We start from the raw sequence: 23,784 nt of genomic DNA on the forward strand, positions 1-23,784 counted from the left end.
AAATGTGTCTTCAGGAAAATGGCGCCAGATAGCGCTATGCGCATGCACGATTCTCACACGCACTCCTGTCCCGGCATCTTCCGATCCCAGTAAGGTTAAGGCCGGAGTCACACTGGCGAGGAATACGGGTGCGTGAGAGGCGCAAAAAGCACGCATTAGACACGGACCAATGATTCTCTATGGGGTCCCTCGCACCAGGCGTATATTTCTCCTCCGTATCCTCCGCTCCGTGCAACTCGCAGCATGCTGCGATTGTCAGCGTACTACGCCCGTAGTACGCCAATGCAAGTCTATGGGTACGCAAAAAATACGGATTACACACGGAACACACGTGTGACCTGCGAGAAATACGCACCCGGTGTCTTTTAGCAAAGCCAGCAATTCAGTGCGCTATACAGTGAACTCATACTGACAGGTTTAATAAAGAAAGAAAGAATAGATATAGACACATAGAATACATATATATATATATATATATATGCATTCTATGTATCTATATCTATTCTTTCATTTCTTTATTAAAACTGTCATAGGGCTCCATTATATGTCCATTTTGCAAGCCTGCGAGAAAATCTCACCATACGGATGCCATACGGATTACATACGGATGCTGACATGCGCAAAATACGCGACCACACCTTGATTACGGATGACATACGGAGCACTGTTTAGGGGTCTGTCATCCGTATTACGCATGTAAAATACTGACCGTATTTTGCGCAGGTTAGTGTGACTCCAGCCTTAGCGCAAAGGACTGAAGATGACGTCACTCTTGTGAGAGCGCAACGTCATCAACGGTCTTTGGTGCAAAGCCTTACTGGGACCGGAATATGCCAGGCACGTGGTGAGAGGATGGAAAGAGTTCGGCGCCCGTCCGAAGGTGAGTATATCACTATTTTTTATTTTAATTCTACTTTTTACAGATTTATGGTACCCAGGGTTCGGAGGAGTCTCCTCTCCTCCGGACCCTGGCTACCATCTGCACATTAGGCCGCGACCAATCAGTGACGTGGGATTTCCATTACAGACAGACAGACAGAATTAGACGATTATATATATAGATTACATGTCAGTTATTCATGCACTCTTTCCTTTGCGCATGGTACAAGATTTATGTGGATCACCTGAAACTTATTGTGATTTTATTGAAGTCTTCAGCATACAACAAGCAGAGCCTTTGTTTCCCCACAAGTCATAACATTGCTCAATTGATCCACTCCCTGATTCTGTTCCTTCTGGAGGCTTGGTATAGATGTTATCGCACAATGAGACAAGACCATGTCTCTGTATATTAAAGGGGTTGTGTCTGGTCTTTTGCTGAAAGTCTCTAGTCACTTTATGTTACTACAGACTTCTGAACCATCACAGCTCACACACGGCACACTGTCTGGATTCTCCAATGTCACGTGACCGCAAGCCTGCAATTTACATACTGCCGGCCACATTACGACTAGACAAGTAAACTGTGCGAAGTCTCAAATGTCTACTTGGTATGTGGCCAGAAATATGCAAATTGCATACCGTATATACTCGTGAATGAGCTGACATGAGTATAAGCCGACCCCCCTAATTTTGCCACAAAAAAATGAGAAAATTTATTGACTCGTGTATAAGCCTAGGGTGGAAAATGCAGCAGCTACTGGTAGATTTCAAAAATAAAAATAGATACCAATAAAAGTAAAATTAAACGAGACATCAGTAGATTAAATGTTTTTGAATATCCATATTGAATCAGGAGCCCCATATAATGCTCCATACAAAATACACCCCTTATAATTCCGCACAAAGGTTAATGATGGCCCCATAAGGTGCTCCATAGAATAATATGCTCCATAAAGTTTTTGGTCCCATAAGATGCTCCATAGAATATGCCCCATAAGATGCTCTATAGATTATGCCCCCATAAGATGCTCCATAAAATGCTCCATAGATTATGCCACATAAGATGCTCCATAGATTATGCCCCCATATGCTGCTCCATAGAATATGCCCCCATATGCTGCCCCCATATGCTGCTCAATAGAATATACCCCGATATGCCGCCCCCATATGCTGCTCCATAGAATATGCCCCCATATGCTTCCCCATAGAATATGCCTGCATATGCTGCTCCATAGAATATGACCCCTTATGTTTCCCCATAGAATATGCCCCATATGCTGCTCCATAGAATATGTCCCCAAATGCTGCCCCATAGAATATGCCCCCATATGCTGCTCCATAGAATATGCCCCATATGCTGCCCCATAGAATATGCCCCTATATGGTGCTCCATAGAATATGCCCCCATATGCTGCCCCCATAAGATGCTCCATATATTATACCCCCAAATGCTGCTGCAAAAAAAAGCCATACTCACCTCTCCGTCGCTGGGGGCCAGGTGCCAGTGTCGCCCCTTGCTCAGGACCCGGCACCTGAGATATTCACCTATCCTGGGTCCATTGCTGCTCACCGCTGTCTGCTGCATCCTGTGTCAGTGACTGTTCAGCCAGCAGAAGGCGCAGCGCGCACTAACCACGTCATCGCGCCCTCAGCTGGCTAAACGTCACTGACACAGGACGCAGGAGACAGCGGTGAGCAGTGTGGGAACGGAGACAGGTGAATATCGAATATACCTACCCCTCCTGGCACTGTCTCTGCAGCCAAGCTTCTCCTACGGTCTCCCTTCCTTCCTTCAGCAGTCAATTGGTACTGCTCATTAAACTCATAAATATGCACATATTCATGAGTTTAATGAGCGGTACCACGTGACCGCTGAAGGAAGGGAGACTGTAGGAGAAGCGGTGGGGCTGCAGAGACGCATCAGGGGGGCAGTATGACCTCTGACAACCCCGCTCCCCCTCCCCTGCCGACCCCCAGGTATATGACTCATGTATAAGCCGAGAGGGGAACTTTCAGCCCAAAAAAATGGGCTGAAAATCTTGGCTTATACACGAGTATATATGGTAAATGCAGTCATGTAACAGCATGATTTTGTTGCAGATTCTTAACAGCATGCGGTTAATGTCCTGTGATGATTCTGAAGTCTGTAGGCACAAAGAGTGACTAGAGACTATCAGCAAAAGGCTGAAGATCCTAGAATGCGTAACCTGGGCCTTCTAGGCTCCGTAGATTACTTTTCACAAACAATTATAATTACAATGTTGTGCATTTTTCATACCTTATTTTGCAATTTTGAAATAAACTTGTAAAAGTATATTTATTTAAATTCCTCCATATGATTTCCACAAGGACCTAAAAGTCCCGGGTTATGTGAAAGTGTATATTTCAGACGTCATGCATTCTAGGATTGGGGATTTCTACTTCAGGCTTTGTCTTTCGCAAGTGCTGGATTCTTCTTTGTCTACAAAAAAATAAGGCTCTCTGGGTTCCTGTAGTAATAACTGGGGAGTTAAATAAAGTCACTAGTGTTGAGCGATACCATCCGATTTTGAAAAATATCGGATCGGATTGGATCGGCCGATATCCAAAATGTATCTGGTATTGCCGATTCCGATCCCAGAAGTCCCATTCAAGTCAATGGGACAGAAATATCGGAATTAAAAAAAACCCTTTCTTTCCTTGTAGGTTAATTCTACATGAAGAAAAACAACTAATAATAATGTAGAATGTATTATGGGAGGTGTAGGAGACATTAAAGCCATAGAGGTTTAGCCCAATCAAATGGAATAGCAGGAATTATTTTTTTTTTAAAGACGTTCAGAGTTACAAAGATATTGACTATGTTAGCCTCTTTTATATTTTGTCATAATGTTTCACTACTTCCTTGCTCTTCACCTTCTTTTTTACTTCTCCCACACTTTCTCCTTCTTCATCCTCAGGAGCATCTTTTTTATCAACTTCTTCTTGACCTTATTCATCTTCTTCTTCTTCACCTTCTTCCTATTATTCTTTCTTTTTACATTCGTCATATTCTTCCTATTCAACTATTATTCTTCTTCATATTCTACTTCTTCATCTTCTTCCTATTCTTCTTCTTCTTCATCATATTCTTATTTTTGACAGGCATTCCTGTAGTTGTTATCTATAAAAGTTTGAAGATTACACCATCCGTTCTGCCTGTCACAAAAGATTTACAACAGGATTTGTCCGCGTTCAGTTTGGCCTGCAGCAGCAGGCATTTTCCAGGCGCACCATGAGGAGGAACGGACTCACCCCCATACACTGCTTAGTCTTCTTCTGCTTATAATTTAGATAATATCATTTGCTCTGATTTTTAGTCTTATGCTTAATGTTCTTCTGCTTTTGGTTTTTCTGCTTCTTGGTCTTCTGTCTCTTGTTGTTCTGCATCTTGGTGGTTGTCTTCTTGTTCTTTGTCCTCTTGGTCATCTTCTTCAGGGTCATCTTTTTGGTCTTCTTCGGTGTGGTCTTCAGGGTCGTCGTCTTCAGGGTCGTCGTCAGGGAGTTCCAGAGTGAGAACCAAAAACCATTTCCACAAGCTCGAACTTGGAAAAGTAGCAGAAGGTACAAGAAGGCTGAGGAACTGCTGAGAACCAGCTGACGGTACTGGAACCCAGATGGTTAGCAGAAGGAACAAGAGCAAATGGAACTAGCGAGGACCAGCTGATGGTGCTGGAACCCGGAGGGGCAGCATAAGGAACAAGAGCCAATGGCACAACCGTAGACCAGCTGACGGTGCTGGAACACGGTTACTAAGCAGGAGGTACCTGTGCTACAAAACACTACCAAGGACCAGCAGACGCTGCTGGAACTCGGACACCGAGAAGGAGGCACCTAGGCCAAAGGTGGTTCTCGGCAGTGTCTTTGGCACGGGTACTCCCTCCTGCCCAGCCTGGTTCCAGCACGCCTGCTGTTTCCGGGTAGTGTCAACGTCACTTTGCCACCGACTCGCTGTCCGGTTGTGCTGCGGTCGGCTTAGCTGAGTCTATGGTGCCTGCAGTTTAGATGCTTCCTATGTGGGCTGTGGGTTCTGGTAATAAAGGCTGGTTCCATAGTGCCAATAGGACAAGCACCCCCTGTAGGACTGTGGGTTTCGGTAACTGCAGCCTACTCGCGGCCTTGCAACTTTGTTTATCATGGGTACCTTCTGCTACCCATCCGGGTTCCAGCACCATCAGCTGGTTCTCGGCAGTGCCTTTGGCCGAGGTGCCTCCTTCTCGGTATCCAAGTTCCAGCAACGTCTGCTGGTCCTTGGTAGTGCTTTGTAGCACAGGTACCTCCTGCTTAGAAACTGTGTTCCAGCACCGTCAGCTGGTCCACGGTTGTGCCATTGGCTCTTGTTCCTTCTGCTGCCACTCTAGGTTCCAGCACCATCAGCTGGTTCTCGGTAGTTCCATTGACTCTTGTAGCTTCTGCTACCCATCCGGGTTCCAGCACCGTCAGCTGGTTCTCGGCAGTGTCTTTGGCACGGGTACTCCCTCCTGCCCAGCCTGGTTCCAGCACGCCTGCTGTTTCCGGGTAGTGTCAATGTCACTTTGCCACCGACTCGTTGTCCGGTCGTGCTGCGGTCTGGTTAGCCGAGTCTATGATGAATGCAGTTTAGGTGCTTCCTATGTGGGCTGAGGGTTCTGGTAATAAAGGCTGGTTCCGTAGTGCAAATAGGACAAGCACCCCCTGTAGGACTGTGGGTTTCGATAACTGCGGCCTTGAAACTTTGTCTTTATCATGGGTACCTTCTGCTACCCATCCGGGTTCCAGAACCGTCAGCTGGTTCTCGGCAGTGCCTTTGGCCGAGGTGCCTCCTTCTCGGTATCCGAGTTCCAGCAACATCTGCTTGTCCTTGGTAGTGCTTTGTAGCACAGTTACCTCCTGCTTAGTAACTGTGTTCCAGCACCGTCAGCTGGTCTTCGGTTTTGCCATTTTCTCTTGTTCCTTCTACTGCCCCTCCGGGTTCCAGCACCGTCAGCTGGTCCTCGCTAGTTCCATTGGCTCTTGCAGCTTCTGCTACCCATCCGGGTTCCAGCACCATCAGCTGGTTCTCGGCAGTGCCTTTGGCCTAGGTGCCTCCTTCTCGGTATCCGAGTTCCAGCAGCGTCTGCTGGTCCTTGGAAGCATTTTGTAGCACAGGTACCTCCTGCTTAGTAACCGTGTTCCCACACCGTCAGATGGTCCACGGTTGTGCCATTGGCTCTTGTTCCTTCTGCTGCCCATCCGTGTTCCAGCATCGCCAGCTGGTCCTCGCTAGTTCCATTGGCTCTTGCAGCTTCTGCTACCCATCCAGGTTCCAGCACTGTCAGCTGGTTCTCGGCAGTGCCTTTGGCCTAGGTGCCTCCTCGGTATCCAACTAGGCCTCTGGCTCCACTCTGTCTCTAGTATTTCCCCTGGCCTCCAACCCTGCCAGTTGCTGCTCAGAAGTGATGTCTGCACAATCAACACTTGTTCCTGTGTTACTGGGGTTCAGTAACGTCAGCTGTTCCCCTGATGTGTGTCCGGCAATGTCTCCTGCTCTGTCCACATTAGTGGGAATGTGGACAGAGCAGGAGACATTGCCAGACACACATCTGGGGTTCAGCTGACGTTACTGAACCCCAGTAACACAGAAACAAGTGTTGATTGTGCAGACGCCACTTCTAAGCAGCAACTGGCGGGGTTGGAGGCCAGGAGAAATACTAGAGACAGAGTGGAGCCAGAGGCCTAGTTTGAGCACGTTTGAAATCAGCAGTAGTGTGAATGTGGAGGCAGCAGGACATATTGCCGTCCACACAGCAGGGGAGCAGCTGGCATTACTGAACCCCACTAACACAGGAGCTAGTGTTTTTCTCTGTGCAGACGGCACTTCCAAGCAACAACTGGCTGTGTTGAAGTCCAGGATCAGTCATGGAGCAGGCTGAGGCCTAATTGCAGCAAGTTTTATAGGTGATGTAGTTTCAATATGGAGGCAGCAGGAGATATTGCCGTCCACACAGCAGGGGAGCAGCTGGCATTACTGAACCCCACTAACACTGGAGCATGTGTTTCTCTCTGTGCAGACGGCACTTCCAAGCAACAACTGGCTGTGTTGAAGCCCAGGATCAGTCATGGAGCAGGCTGAGGCCTATTTGTAGCAAGTTTCATAGGTGATGTAGTTTGAATGTGGAGGCAGCATTAGATATTGCCGTCCACACAGCAGGGGAGCAGCTGGCATTACTGAACCCCACTAACACTGGAGCATGTGTTTCTCTCTGTGCAGACGGCACTTCCAAGCAACAACTGGCTGTGTTGAAGCACAGGATCAGTCATGGGGCAGGCTGAGGCCTAATTGCAGCAAGTTTTATAGGTGATGTAGTTTGAATGTGGAGGCAGCAGGAGATATTGCCGTCCACACAGCAGGGGAGCAGCTGGCATTACTGAACCCCACTAACACTGGAGCATGTGTTTCACTCTGTGCAGACGGCACTTCCAAGCAACAACTGGCTGTGTTGAAGCCCAGGATCAGTCATGGAGCAGGCTGAGGCCTAATTATAGCAAGTTTCATAGGTGATGTAGTTTGAATGTGGAGGCAGCATTAGATATTGCCGTCCACACAGCAGGGGAGCAGCTGGCATTACTGAACCCCACTAACACTGGAGCATGTGTTTCTCTCTGTGCAGACGGCACTTCCAAGCAATAACTGGCTGTGTTGAAGCACAGGATCAGTCATGGAGCAGGCTGAGGCCTAATTGCAGCAAGTTTTATAGGTGATGTAGTTTGAATGTGGAGGCAGCAGGAGATATTGCCGTCCACACAGCAGGGGAGCAGCTGGCATTTCTGAACCCCACTAACACTGGAGCATGTGTTTCTCTCTGTGCAGACGGCATTTCCAAGCAACAACTGGCTGTGTTGAAGCCCAGGATCAGTCATGGAGCAGGCTGAGGCCTAATTGCAGCAAGTTTTATAGGTGATATAGTTTGAATGTGGAGGCAGCAGGAGATATTGCCGACCACACAGCAGGGGAGCATCTGGCATTACTGAACCCCACTAACACTGGAGCATGTGTTTCTCTCTGTGCAGACGGCACTTCCAAGCAACAACTGGCTGTGTTGAAGCCCAGGAACAATCATGCAGCAGGCGGAGGTCTACTTGCAGCAAGTTTTATATAGGTTGTAGACTACTACTGATTGTAACCTTGCTCCACTTCGGCCTCTGGCTCCACTGTCTCTAGTATTTCCCCTGGCCTCCAACCCCGCCAGTTGCTGCTCTGAAGTGGCGTCTGCACAATCCACACTTGTTCCTGTGTTACTGGGGCTCAGTCACGTCAGTTGATCCCCTGATGTATGTCCGGCAATGTCTCCTGCTCTGTCCACATTCCTACTACTAGTAATTTCAGTACGGCCTGTTGACGTTTGGCCACGGCTGTGCTCATATCGGTCGTAACAGGCTCCTGAAGTGCTGATTCTGAGGAACTTGAGTAGGAGGAGGAGTCAATGTGTACAGACTGGATTCCTGCAATCCGTGGAGTTGGCAGAACACGTACAGCGCCACTCTCCAGATCTGTACCCGACTCCATAACATTGACCCAATGGGCAGTGAGGGAAAGGTAACTTCCCTGTCCATGGTTACTGGTCCACGCATCGGTGGTCAGGTGGACCTTGCTACTGACGGCGTTTAGTAGTGTATGTTTTATTTTTCCCTCCACATGCTTTTGCAGGGCAGGAATGGCTTGCCTGCTGAAATAAAAGCGGCTGGGCACGGTGTATTGTGGGACTGCCAATGCCATGAAGTTCTGTAAGGTGTCAGTCTCCACCAGCCTGAATGAGAGAATTTCAAGGGCCAGTAGTTTGGCAATGCCAGCATTCAGAGCCTGTGCTCGGGGATGGTTTGCCGAGTATGGCTGCCTTTTATCTCATGCCTGTGCTACCGATGGCTGTAGAGTGGCCTGGGAGTGTGAGGATGACTGGGAACGTGGTGCTGTGGGTGGAATGTCAATGGGTCTCCGGACAACAGTGCCAGAGGTTCTTCCTTGGCGATCCTGTGAGGAAACCGAACCAGCTGTGTGTGAGCTGGAGGAAGATGCCCCAACACGAGCTGAAGAGGTGGTAGGTGGTGCTGTATGTTGGCCTACGTCTTCAGTGTGTCTGTGTAACTCCAGCTCATGCTTGGTCCGTACATGTTTCCACATATTTGCTGACATTTTTCCCTCTTTTGACTTTCTGATGACACAGCTTTCATTTGACAAAGCAAATGTCATCTGCAACTGTGTCAAAAAAGGACCACGCACTGCAAGTCTTGGGAGCGCCCGTTTTGGCTTTTGGAAGAGGAAAGCTCCTAATGGGTGCCGAAGTGGAGGCTACAGGCAACCAAGTCTGCCCCCTCCTTCTCCCTCCTGTTTTGGCCATTCGGGGAATCTCTTCCTCAGAGCTGCTCCCACCACCTTCCTGTTCCTCACGCCATGATGGGTCAAGGACCTCATCATCTACACTCCCTCTTCAAACACCTGCTTCTCCTGGGTAGTCTCGCCAGCACCGTATGCACCAGAAAGTGGCACCTGAGTCTCGTCATCATCTGATGCGTACTGAGGTGTGCTGACCATAGGCACTGGCCCACCCGCCTCTTCAGATTCAGAGGAACAAAGAAGTTGCGCATCACTGCACACTCCCTCTTCTTCACATTCTTGAATGCTGCTTGGCTGGCCCCCTCTTTCCAAGCCAACAGATTCAGAGAACAGAAGTAGAGACTGTGATGGCTCCTGTCCAGGGCTCTCTGACTGCCTGGGCACTTTGGCAGGTGGTGAAGAGACAGATGGTTGCTCTCAGTGCTCTGGCCCTGAAAGGACGTGGAGGTCATTGAAGTCGATGCGTTAGCTGCCATCCATCCGACAACTGCTTCAATTTGTTCCTCCCGCAGCAGTGGGGTACGGCGAGGTCCTACAAAGCTGCACATAAAGGACTGTTGCCTGCTAAAACTGGGGGATGCTGACTCACTGGTGCCCGCAGCAGGCACAGAATCCCCACGTCCTCTCCCTGCAGAATCCCCACGTCCTCTCCCTGCAGAATCCCCACATCCTCTCCCTGCTGAAACTCCACGCCCACATGACTTACTCCCTGCCTTCTTCATCTTGGTAGACTGATAAAGATAGGCAGAAAAGTACAAAGGGGGGCTTAGTGTGCTTAATCCTGAACAGCTGCTAACAGGTATAAGAAACACTAATTTTATAAAGTGTGTGTGTGGACTACACTTTAATATGCGCTAATGTGGCCTACACAACTGTCAAATGGAGTGTTTGGTGAACTTTATTTTGGTTTTTTTTTTTCAAAAAAACTAAAAGGATGTGACCAAAGATTTGAAAGCGATAGTATCACACACTTTTTGGAGCTATTACAATGCAGGAAGGTAACCTACAATGCAAAAGATGATGCTCCAAAAAATAGGGTAATACTAATCTGGCTGCAGATGAAGGGCACAAGCCAGAAAAAAGGTTCCTCTAACTAGTCCTATATAGTGTTTGCAACCAACCAATGTAGATGGATATGGATGGATGCACACTAATAGGAGAATGAAAAATGAGCTGCAATAAAAGAAAAATATGTGTGAGGCAGTGACGTACGCTGAGCGGCCTACAACCAGACGTAGCTGTAGGACACACTACAGTGTGAGCTGCACTCACACACAGAGACCTCTCAGACAGCTGTGAACAGTGCAGATAAGTAGGCACTAGCACTGAAAGGCTACAGAAAGGCTCCACTGTCTACTCCTATAGTGTTTGCAACAACGTATATGGATAAGGATGGATGCACACTAATAGGAGAATAAAAAATGAGCTGCAATAAAAGAAAAATATGTGTGAGGCAGTGATGCACACTGAGCGGCCTACAACCAGACGTAGCTGCAGGACACACTACTCAGCGTGAGCTGCACTCACACAGACCTTGCAGACAGCTGTGAACACTGCTGCAAGGCAAAAGAAACCTACAGTGGTGGATTATGTAGCCTGGGTAAAGCACACTATGATTGTGAAAATCGCTATCTCTAACTGTCCCTCACAATCTGGAACAGCAGCCTGTCCTTAACTGAATTCACAGCAGAGTGAACCCGAAATGGCGGCGGGGGCTTTTATAGTGCATCATGACATCATTACAGCAGCCAATCACAGCCATGCCATTAGTTAACATGCCTACGTGCCTAGCAGTATGTGCCCACACTTCTGAGGATTATCATTGGCTGAATCAAATCAAACTGGCTCATAGCATCATGGGAACTTCCGATTCCGGTATTCGATACGCTAAAAGTATCGGAACTCAGTATCGGAATTCCGATACAGTGAATATCGGCCGATACCCGATACTTGCGGTATCGGAATGCTCAACACTAGAGTTGAGCGACTTTTGGTTTTTAGGGTCGCGTTTCGTTTCGTGAAACCCGACTTTTCCAAAAGTCGGGTCGCGCAAGATCGTCCGATTATAGGGAAAAGTCGGGGTCGTACTGAAACACGAAACCCAATGTAAGTCAATGGGGAATAAAAGTCGGCAGTGAGAGGAAGACAGGAAACACACCAACAGTGCCCATTTGAATGCCAAAAGCATCAATTCTTCTTACTTAAGCTTGTCAACCTTAATTAACTTCATAATACAAGTTACGCACTGAAAAATGGGGGTTATTTGGCTACAGTTGTGGGGGGGAGGGCTGGCTCCAGGTTTTCATGTGCCCTGGGCGAAAGAGCGCCCCTTTAACACATAGCACAACTCATCATGCTCCGATACGGCAGAGAAATAGTGGTATAATACAATGAAAAATACTTCACTTTTTACATCTCATGACGAGGCCCATCTATTTCTCCATACAGAATCATTGGTCCCATATAATGTTTGAAACAGTATATGATGAGCTCCACATAATGCTACAGTATATGTTGGTCCCCATGGATGAAGCTCCACTGTCTTATGGGCCCAAATAATGCTCCAAACATAATGGGCCCCATTTCTAATGCTCTAGTGTATAATGGGCCCTGTAAATGCTGCTCCAGTGTCTGATGTCCACCTTTGGAATGTTCCAGTGTATGGTGGGCCCCATCTATCATTCGCCAGGGTATAGTGCTCCCCAAAAATTGCTGTCCCAACATTGAAAACAATCAAATAAGTCTCCTCGCTAGGGAATCCCTGTACTTGTCTGGACTCCTCGTCGTCCCCATCTTCCATCTCACTGCACAGTATTTCAACTTTGCAAGTGCTGTGATCCTGAGCAAGCAGGGGGGGCCCACTCGTTGGCGACGCCACTGGCACAGGGCCCCTGATAGTACGGTGGTGTGTCTGATGGCGGGTGGGCCGAACCTGCACTTTCATCTGCAGCTTCCTCTTTGTCACCGTGTAAGATGGAACTGTATATGGGAAGGGTAACCTGAGTTTCATCAGGGTCAGATTCAGGCCGTGTAGCGTGCGAGGGGAATGTAGTGGTCTGGGTCAATGTACCAGCAGATTCATCGAGTAGTGGCTGGGCATCAGTGCACTTGTGTCGCCCCCAGGAGTACGGTCGCCACAGTGGCATTACCTTCTTCCTAGGGAGTGTGATGTCATGCTTGGGAGCAACGAACGATCTCTCTAGCAGGTTAACTGATTGGGCGGCGTTATTCCCACGAGTCATGACCCTCCAAACAGCGGTCATGAAGGCAAAGTGTTTGTTTTACGTGGGCAGTATGGTTGTAAAGCTGAACCTTAAAGGAATGTCCAGAAGGGCACCACCAGGAGTGGAGCCTACGGTTAAATTCGACTCCACCTGGGAAACCTCAACCATGCCAGCTACAGAACAGATGCACACATTGCAAGCTTAATTCCGTTAACGAACGAGACTCCGTCATGCCCCGCGGTCCGAGTCCGGCTTACTAGAGGGACACGTGAGGCTCTGGCACATGAGATTGGCCAATAACTGGTGTGTCATGCCCTTACATGTCCGTGGCTGCATGTGCGCTACACTGAAAAGGCCAGCGTTTGTCGCTTACAGGTGCAGATAACCCGCTGAACAACGTTAGTGATGGAGATCACTGATTACAATTATTACCCGCGAACAATAATTTCCCAGTAAGCGCAGGTCAACCGCAGTTCCGGAATTAGGCCTAACCGTCATTCCTGAAAAAATGAAAAACTTACGTATGCAAACCACAGGTGCTGTAGCTTGCTTAACAGCTCGCCAGCCGTTCTCACGCCCAGTATGGATTACACGTGATTGCACAAAGGTGAGAAAGGGTACCGTATCCCCAGATAACATATATGGATAGCGTACACATTCAAAATATATGTCTATACATCAGGAGGCAGGCACAGACGGTGTTAGGCCCAGTATGGATTGCACGTGATTGCACAAAGGTTAGAAAGGGTACCGTATCCCCAGATAACATGTATGGATAGCGTACACATTCAAAATATATGTCTATACATCAGGAGGCAGGCTCAGACGGTGTTAGGCCCAGTATGGATTGCACGTGATTGCACAAAGGTTAGAAAGGGTACCGTATCCCCAGATAACATGTATGGAGAGCGTACACATTCAAAATATATGTCTATACATCAGGAGGCACGCTCAGACGGTGTTAGGCCCAGTATGGATTGCACGTGATTGCACAAAGGTTAGAAAGGGAACCGTATCCCCAGATAACATGTATGGATAGCGTACACATTCAAAATATATGTCTATACATCAGGAGGCAGGCTCAGACGGTGTTAGGCCCAGTATGGATTGCACGTGATTGCACAAAGCTTAGAAAGGGTACCGTATCCCCAGATAACATGTATGGATAGCGTACACATTCAAAATATATGTCTATACATCAGGAGGCAGGGTCAGACGGTGTTAGGCCCAGTATGGATTGCACGTGATTGCACAAAGGTTAGAAAGGGTACCGTATCCCCAGATAACATGTATGGATAGCATACACATTCAAAATATATGTCTATACATCAGGAGGCAGGCTCAGACGGTGTTAGGCCCAGTATGGATTGCACGTGATTGCACAAAGGTTAGAAAGGGAACCGTATCCCCAGATAACATGTATGGATAGCGTACACATTCAAAATATATGTCTATACATCAGGAGGCAGGCTCAGACGGTGTTAGGCCCAGTATGGATTGCACGTGATTGCACAAAGGTTAGAAAGGGTACCGTATCCCCAGATAACATGTATGGATAGCGTACACATTCAAAATATATGTCTATACATCAGGAGGCAGGCTCAGACGGTGTTAGGCCCAGTATGGATTGCACGTGATTGCACAAAGGTTAGAAAGGGTACCGTATCCCCAGTTAACATGTATGGATAGCGTACACATTCAAAATATATGTCTATACATCAGGAGGCAGGCTCAGATGGTGTTAGGCCCAGTATGGATTGCACGTGATTGCACAAAGGTTAGAAAGGGTACCGTATCCCCAGATAACATGTATGGATAGCGTACACATTCAAAATATATGTCTATACATCAGGAGGCAGGCTCAGACGGTGTTAGGCCCAGTATGGATTGCACGTGATTGCACAAAGGTTAGAAAGGGTACCGTATCCCCAGATAACATGTATGGATAGCGTACACATTCAAAATATATGTCTATACTAGAGTTGAGCGACTTTTGGTTTTTTAGGGTCACGTTTCGTTTCGTGAAACCCGACTTTTCCAAAAGTCGGGTCGAGCAAGATCGTCCGATTATAGGGAAAAGTCGGGGTCGTCCCGAAACACGAAACCCAATGTAAGTCAATAGGGAATAAAAGTCGGCAGTGAGAGGAGGACAGGAAACACACCTACAGTGCCCATTTGAATGCCAAAAGCATCATTTCTTCTTACTTAAGCTTGTCAACCTTAATTAACTTCATAATACAAGTTACGCACTGAAAAATGGGGGTTATTTGGCTAAAGTTGTGCAGGGTGGAGGGCTGGCTGCAGGTTTTCATGTGCCCTGGGCGAAAGAGCGCCCCTTTAACACATAGCACAACTCATCATGCTCCGATACGGCAGATAAATAGCGGTATAGTACAATGAAAAATACCTCACTTTTTACATCTCATGACGAGGCCCATCTATTTCTCCATACAGAATCATTGGTCCCATATAATGTTTGAAACAGTATATGATGAGCTCCACATAATGCTACAGTATATGTTGGTCCCCGTGGATGAAGCTCCACTGTCTTATGGGCCCAAATAATGCTCCAAACATAATGGGCCCCATTTCTAATGCTCTAGTGTATAATGGGCCCTGTAAATGCTGCTCCAGTGTCTGATGTCCACCTTTGGAATGTTCCAGTGTATGGTGGGCCCCATCTATCATTCTCCAGAGTATAGTGCTCCCCAAAAATTGCTGTCCCAACATTGAAAACAATCAAATAAGTCTCCTCGCTAGGGAATCCCTGTACTTGTCTGGACAGGTGCTGTAGCTTGCTTAACAGCTCGCCAGCCGTTCTCACGCCCAGTATGGATTGCACGTGATTGCACAAAGGTTAGAAAGGGTACCGTATCCCTGGATAACATGTATGGATAGCGTACACATTCAAAATATATGTCTCAGGAGGCAGGCTCAGACGGTGTTAGGCCCAGTATGGATTGCACGTGATTGCACAAAGGTTAGAAAGGGTACCGTATCCCTGGATAACATGTATGGATAGCGTACACATTCAAAATATATGTCTATACAGCATGAGGCAGGCTCAGACGGTGTTAGGCCCAGTATGGATTGCACGTGATTGCACAAAGGTTAGAAAGGGTACCGTATCCCTGGATAACATGTATGGATAGCGTACACATTCAAAATATATGTCTCAGGAGGCAGGCTCAGACGGTGTTAGGCCCAGTATGGATTGCATGTGATTGCACAAAGGTTAGAAAGGGTACCGTATCCCTGGATAACATGTATGGATAGCGTACACATTCAAAATATATGTCTATACAGCATGAGGCAGGCTCAGACGGTGTTAGGCCCAGTATGGATTGCACGTGATTGCACAAAGGTTAGAAAGGGTACCGTATCCCTGGATAACATGTATGGATAGCGTACACATTCAAAATATATGTCTATACAGCATGAGGCAGGCTCAGACGGTGTTAGGCCCAGTATGGATTGCACGTGATTGCACAAAGGTTAGAAAGGGTACCGTATCCCTGGATAACATGTATGGATAGCGTACACATTCAAAATATATGTCTATACAGCATGAGGCAGGCTCAGACGGTGTTAGGCCCAGTATGGATTGCACGTGATTGCACAAAGGTTAGAAAGGGTACCGTATCCCTGGATAACATGTATGGATAGCGTACACATTCAAAATATATATCTATACAGCATGAGGCAGGCTCAGACGGTGTTAGGCCCAGTATGGATTGCACGTGATTGCACAAAGGTTAGAAAGTGTACCGTATCCCTGGATAACATGTATGGATAGCGTACACATTCAAAATATATGTCTCAGGAGGCAGGCTCAGACGGTGTTAGGCCCAGTATGGATTTGACGGCCCAGATTACACAGCGGAGGAGCAGGGAGAGGTAAAGATTGCAAATGCTGGGGCCCTGCCCAAGCAAGGGGGGCCCACTCGTGGGCGTCGGTACTGGCACTGGGCCCCTCATAGTACAGCGGTGTGTCTGACGGCGGGTGTGCACCACCACCGTCAGAGACACTTGATTGCACTATGAGGGACCCTGTGCCAGTGCCCGCGCCCAAGAGTCGGCCTACCCACCTGTCCAGGGCAACGGCACTCGCACGGTGTCGTGCGCTAGGTGTTGACCCCGGCCATGGGGGGGGAGGCAGCACAGTTAGGGAGTTTTAGAAAGTGGCATATGTTGATGTTGGACATTCAGCTGATGCAAAAGGCGAAATAAGTGAAGTACCAGGAAGAGGTGGACCAAAGCAAGCCATTTTTCTGTCACCCTATGTGTCATCAGGGGAAGGTGGGACAAAATCCTTGGAAACCCATGCGTGGTTCATTTTAATGAAGGTGAGATCATCCACATTTTGGGTTGACAGACGGGTCCTTTTTTCTGTCAGGATTGATCCAGCTGCACTGAAGACTCTTTCCGATAGCACACTTGCAGCTGGGCAAGCGAGCTCCTGTAAGGCATATTGGGCCAATTCAGGCCAGGTGTCCAGTTTAGCGGCCCAATAGCCAAAGGGGAATGACCTGTGTGGGAGAACATCGATATGGGAGGAAAAGTAGTTTGTAACCATAGTTGACAACTGCTGTCTCCTGTCACTTTCCATCGATGCAGTATTACCAGTTGTGTGAGCGGTATTTGAAAAATCAGTCCACAACATTGTCATGAAACCCCTGTCTCCAACACCACTTCTGCTGTGTGCACCACGAACACCTCTGCCAAGCTGACCCCGGCCTGTACGGCTCGTGTGAGAACCATCACCGCTGCTGTGTGCTGGGAATGCCTCAAGCAACCGATTTACCAGAGTTGCTTGTTTATTAGCCAATATTAGGTCAAGGTTCTCCTGTGGCATGATGTTTTGTAATTTGCCTTTATAGCGTGGATCCAGGATGCTGGCCAACCAGTAGTCGTCATCGTTCATCATTTTGGCAATGCGGGGGTCCCTTTTTAGGATCTGCAAGGCATAATCTGACATGTGGGCCAATGTTCCCGGTGTCAATGATGCACTGCGAGTGCTGGGTGGAGGAGCACTTTCTGGCAAATCCACATCCCTCCAGTGACGCACAAACCCTGTACCAGACCTTGCCACGCCAACATTTTCACTTGCCCCACGAGATGCATCCTCCTCCCCTAAGTAACCATCCCCATCATCCTCCTCCTCCTCCTCTTCTTCCTCCACCTCGTCCAGGAGAGGTCCCTGAGCAGACAATGGCTGAATGTCATCAAGGATTCCCTCCTCCTCTTCCTCCTCATCAACATTGGCTGCAGACGCCTGCTCCTTAAGGTGCGTCAAAGTTTGCATGAGCAGACGCATAAGTGGGATGCTCATGCTTAGGATGGCGTCGTCTGCGCTTACCAGCCGTGTGCATTCCTCAAAACACTGAAGTACTTTACAAAGGTCTTTCAGCTTCGACCACTGCACGCCTGTCAACTCCATGTCTGCTCTCAAAGTGCCTGGCTGTGTATCCTCCCACAAATGCAATATGGCCTGCCTCTGCTCGCACAGCCGCTCCACCATGTGCATGGTGGAGTTCCACCTTGTTGCAATGTCGATAATGAGGCGGTGGTTGGGAAGGTGGAGCAATCGCTGCAGCTTCGGCATACGAACGGAGTGTACAGGCGACCGGCGGATGTGCGCGCACAGTCTTCGCACCTTCTGGAGCAGGGCTGTTAACTCCGGATAATTTTTGAGGAAGCACTGCACCACCAGGTTCAAGGTGTGAGCCAAGCAAGGTATGTGGCTGAGTTTTGAAAGGGCTATGGCTGCCACAAAATTACGGCCGTTATCACTAACTACCTTGCCTGCCTCAAGATGTACACTGCCCAGCCATGACTCAGTTTGTCGCTTCAAGTACTCGGCCAGCACCTCGGCGGTGTGTCTGTCACCCAAACACATCATCTGCAACACAGCCTGCTGACGCTTTCCACTAGCTGCTCGATAGGGGGACACATCGTGTGCAACAGTGGCAGCTGCAGATGGAGTGCTCGTACGACTGCGCTCTGTGGACGAGCTTTCGCTTCTGGAAGATGAGGAGGAGGAGGAGGAGGAGAAGGGTTGAACGCCTACAGCCAACTGTTTGCAATACCGTGGGCTAGGCAGCACTGTCCCACCACCGCTGTCCCCTGTGGACCCTGCATCCACCACATTAACCCAGTGCGCAGTGATGGACACGTAACGGCCCTGGCCATGCCGACTGGACCATGCATCAGTTGTGAGGTGCACCTTTCCGCTCACTGACTGCTTGAGTGCATGGACAATGCGGTCTTTCACATGATGGTGGAGGGCTGGGATGGCTTTGCGAGAGAAGAAGTGGCGACTGGGTAGGTCATAGTGTGGTACAGCATAGGCCATGAGTTCGCGGAAAGCTGTGCTTTCCACCAACCGAAAGGGCATCATCTCAAACGAGATTAGTTTGGCAATGTGGGCGTTCAAACCCAGTGTACGCGGATGAGAGACTGAGTACTTTCTTGACCTACTCATAGTGTCTGGGAGGGTGAGCTGGACTTGAGAGCTGCATATGGTGGAAGTAGCGGTGGACAGGGCGGACTGAGAGAGGGTTGATGATGGTGATGGAGTTGGTGTTCTTTCTGATGGCCTAGAATCAGTCTTTCGTTGATATAACAGTGGGATTCCCTGACTGCTGTGGTCTTGCAACGACACCTCAACATTTGCTGCTGTGCTAACCGGTGGGCTTACAGTGGGGGAAACAATGTAGCGTTGCTGACTACCTTCATTGTGATCAGTTGCACATGTGGCACTTGAGGTTTGGTGTTGTGTCCACGCTTGCAAGTGCATACTGGTTAAATGTCTAAGCATGCAACTGGTATTCAAATTTTTCAGATTTTTCCCTCGGCTAAAGGTCTTTGCGCACTTCTTACAGATAACCTTGGCCTGATCATGAGGATTTTGTTCAAAAAAGTGCCACACTGCACTGTTCCTACTTTGGCAGACATTTTGCGGCCTAGCACGCTGTGATCTTTTGACCCTCTGAACAAGCTGTCCAGCAACTCTTTTGATGTTTGGAACCTGTCTTTGGAGTGCTCCGGGCCTGCCAGATAACAGCTGTTGCGATGTCGATGTCTGCTGTGGATGCTCCTCATCTGAGCTATTGGAAGCAGCACCCTCTTCCCCCAATGGATGCCAATCTGGGTCAACAACTGGGTCATCCATCACCTCCTCTTCTATGTCATGTGCACCTTCCTCTGTGTCACCGTGTATGGTGGTATAGTGTGCGGGAAGGGGCACCTGAGTCTCATCAGGGTCAGAATCTGGCTCTGTACACTGCGAGGACAATGTAGTGCTCTGAGTGAATGTACCAGCAGAATCATCCATCAGCGGCTGTGCATCAGTGCACTCCATGTCAGATTCATCTTGGCCTGGGTAATTCACCATTTGACTTGATAATCCAGGCATGGTATGTGAAAACAGCTCCATGGAGTAATCAGTAGTATGGCCTGCGTCATCCTTCAATCTTGGTTGGGGTGAAGGACACAAGGAAAGGTGTGGTTCATGAACATGAGCCTCCAATGACGTCTCAGTGCTTTTACTTTTTACAACTGAAGAAGAGGAGGCGATAGAGCTGGAGGCTGAGTCAGCAATGTAAGACAAAACTTTTTCCTGATGCTCTGGCTTTAAAAGCGGTTTGCCAACTCCTAGAAAACTAAGCGTTCGAGGCCTTATGTAGCCAGACGATGACGCAGGGTCAGCACCTCCTGCATTCGGTCCTATTTTGCTCTTGCCACTACCATCAGATCCACCACCAGCACCATCATTACCAGCTGCCAATCCCCGCCCAATTCCACGGCCTCTTCCACCAGCCTTCCTCATTTTTGGTAGAAATGTAGACAAAATCCAACAAACTATATAGTAATGTAAAACAAGGTACAAGGTGTCTATAGGACAGGGGAGATTTAGAATTTCTGCACACACTTGTGGACAGTGGACACTTTTGGATTGTGTGAGGCCCACTGATATCTGAGTGCTATGTGACAGGCTCGATGGCACAGCTGTGACCAAAGTGACGAGAGGATAAGGGAGATTTTGAATCTCTGCGCACACTTTTGGACACTGGACACTTGTGGATTGTGTGAGGCCCACTGATATCTGAGCGCTATGTGACAGGCTCGATGGCACAGCTGCCTGTGACAAAAGTGACGAGAGGATAATGGAGATTTTGAATCTCTGCGCACACTTTTGGACACTGGACACTTGTGGATTGTGTGAGGCCCACTGATATCTGAGCGCTATGTGACAGGCTCGATGGCACAGCTGCCTGTGACAAAAGTGACGAGAGGATAATGGAGATTTTGAATCTCTGCGCACACTTTTGGACACTGGACACTTGTGGATTGTGTGAGGCCCACTGATATCTGAGCGCTATGTGACACGCTCGATGGCACAGCTGCCTGTGACAAAAGTGACGAGAGGATAATGGAGATTTTGAATCTCTGCGCACACTTTTGGACACTGGACACTTGTGGATTGTGTGAGGCCCACTGATATCTGAGCGCTATGTGACAGGCTCGATGGCACAGCTGCCTGTGACAAAAGTGACGAGAGGATAATGGAGATTTTGAATCTCTGCGCACACTTTTGGACACTGGACACTTGTGGATTGTGTGAGGCCCACTGATATCTGAGCGCTATGTGACAGGCTCGATGGCACAGCTGCCTGTGACAAAAGTGACTAGAGGATAATGGAGATTTTGAATCTCTGCGCACACTTTTGGACACTGGACACTTGTGGATTGTGTGAGGCCCACTGATATCTGAGCGGTATGTGACAGGCTCGATGGCACAGCTGCCTGTGACAAAAGTGACGAGAGGATAATGGAGATTTTGAATCTCTGCGCGCACTTTTGGACACTGGACACTTGTGTATTGTGTGAGGCCCACTGATATCTGAGCGCTATGTGACAGGCTCGATGGCACAGCTGCCTGTGACAAAAGTGACGAGAGGATAATGGAGATTTTGAATCTCTGCGCACACTTTTGGACACTGGACACTTGTGGATTGTGTGAGGCCCACTGATATCTGAGCGCTATGTGACAGGCTCGATGGCACAGCTGTGAGAAATGTGACTAGAGGATAAGGGAGATTGGATTGCTTTTAAAAAAGCAGTTTGCGGAGCAGTGGGTAAACAGCAATGCCAGCGTGTCAGGAAGTCTTAAAAGGCAGCCCAACAACCAACACCACTGATACACCACTATATAGCCTCCACTTGCACTGCATACACAGTGACTTGTGTGTTGTGCAGGCCAAATCGCTAGCAGCAGAAGCAGTTTTTTTGTCTTCTTCCCTGCCTAACGCTCTCCCTACAGAATAAGCAGCAACCTCTCCCTATACTAAGATCGGCAGAAGTAAGATGGCGGTCGGCGTGCACGCCCTTTTATGCCCCCTGAGACGCCCACCAAAGCAAGCCAATCACTTGCATGCCCTTCTGAAAGATGGTGGTGACCCGTGCCTAGGTCATCACGTTGCTCACAGTGTCCGTGGATCCTGATTGGCTGAAAAAGAGCGCAAAACAAACTTTTGAAACGCGACTTTGGCGCGTAAGTCGCCGACCTCGTGGCCGACCTCATCCTAGGGTCGGGTTTCGTTTCATGAAACCCGACTTTGCCAAAAGTCGGCGACTTTTGAATTTTTTCGACCCATTTCGCTCAACTCTAGTCTATACATCAGGAGGCAGGCTCAGACGGTGTTAGGCCCAGTATGGATTGCACGTGATTGCACAAAGGTGAGAAAGGGTACCGTATCCCCAGATAACATGTATGGATAGTGTACACATTCAAAATATATGTCTATACATCAGGAGGCAGGCTCAGACGGTGTTAGGCCCAGTATGGATTGCACGTGATTGCACAAAGGTGAGAAAGGGTACCGTATCCCCAGATAACATGTATGGATAGCGTACACATTCAAAATATATGTCTATACATCAGGAGGCAGGCTCAAACGGTGTCAGGCACAGTATGGATTTGACGGCCCAGACTACACAGCGGAGGAGCAGGGAGAGGTAAAGATTGCAAATGCTGGGGCCCTGCCCAAGCAAGGGGGGCCCACTCGTGGGCGTCGGTACTGGCACTGGGCCCCTCATAGTACGGCGGTGTGTCTGACGGCGGGTGTGCACCACCACCGTCAGAGACACTTGATTGCACTATGAGGGACCCTGTGCCAGTGCCCGCGCCCAAGAGTCGGCCTACCCACCTGTCCAGGGCAACGGCACTCGCACGGTGTCGTGCGCTAGGTGGTGACCCCGGCCATGGGGGGGAGGCAGCACAGTTAGGGAGTTTTAGAAAGTGGCATATGTTGATGTTGGACATTCAGCTGATGCAAAAGGTGAAATAGGTCAAGTGCCAGGAAGAGGTGGACCAAAGCAATCCATTTTTCTGTCACCCTATGTGTCATCAGGTGAAGGTGGGACAAAATCCTTGGAAACAAATGCGTGGTTCATTTTAATGAAGGTTAGATCATCCACATTTTGGGTTGACAGACGGGTCCTTTTTTCTGTCAGGATTGATCCAGCTGCACTGAAGACTCTTTCGGATAGCACACTTGCAGCTGGGCAAGCGAGCTCCTGTAAGGCATATTGTGCCAATTCAGGCCAGGTGTCCAGTTTAGCTACCCAATAGTCAAAGGGGAATGACCTGTGTGGGAGAACATCGATATGGGAGGATAAGTAGTTTGTAACCATAGTTGACAACTGCTGTCTCCTGTCACTTTCCATCGATGCAGTATTACCAGTTGTGTGAGCGGTACTTGAAAAATCAGTCCACAACATTGTCATGAAACCCCTGTCTCCAACGCCACTTCTGCTGTGTGCACCACGAACACCTCTGCCAAGCTGACCCCGGCCTGTACGGCTCGTGTGAGAACCATCACCGCTGCTGTGTGCTGGGAATGCCTCAAGCAACCGATTTACCAGAGTTGCTTGTTTATTAGCCAATATTAGGTCAAGGTTCTCCTGTGGCATGATGTTTTGTAATTTGCCTTTATAGCATGGATCCAGGATGCTGGCCAACCAGTAGTCGTCATCGTTCATCATTTTGGCAATGCGGGGGTCCCTTTTTAGGATCTGCAAGGCATAATCTGACATGTGGGCCAATGTTCCCGGTGTCAATGATGCACTGCGAGTGCTGGTTGGAGGAGCACTTTCTGGCAAATCCACATCCCTCCAGTCACGCACAAAACCTGTACCAGACCTTGCCACGCCAACATTTTCACTTGCCCCATGAGATGCATCCTCCTCCCCTAAGTAATCATCCCCATCATCCTCCTCCTCCTCCTCCTCTTCTTCCTCCACCTC

This window comes from Dendrobates tinctorius, unplaced genomic scaffold, assembly GCF_039654945.1.
Source record: "Dendrobates tinctorius isolate UK_male_01 unplaced genomic scaffold, ASM3965494v1 ptg000127l, whole genome shotgun sequence".
Lineage (NCBI taxonomy): Eukaryota > Metazoa > Chordata > Amphibia > Anura > Dendrobatidae > Dendrobates > Dendrobates tinctorius.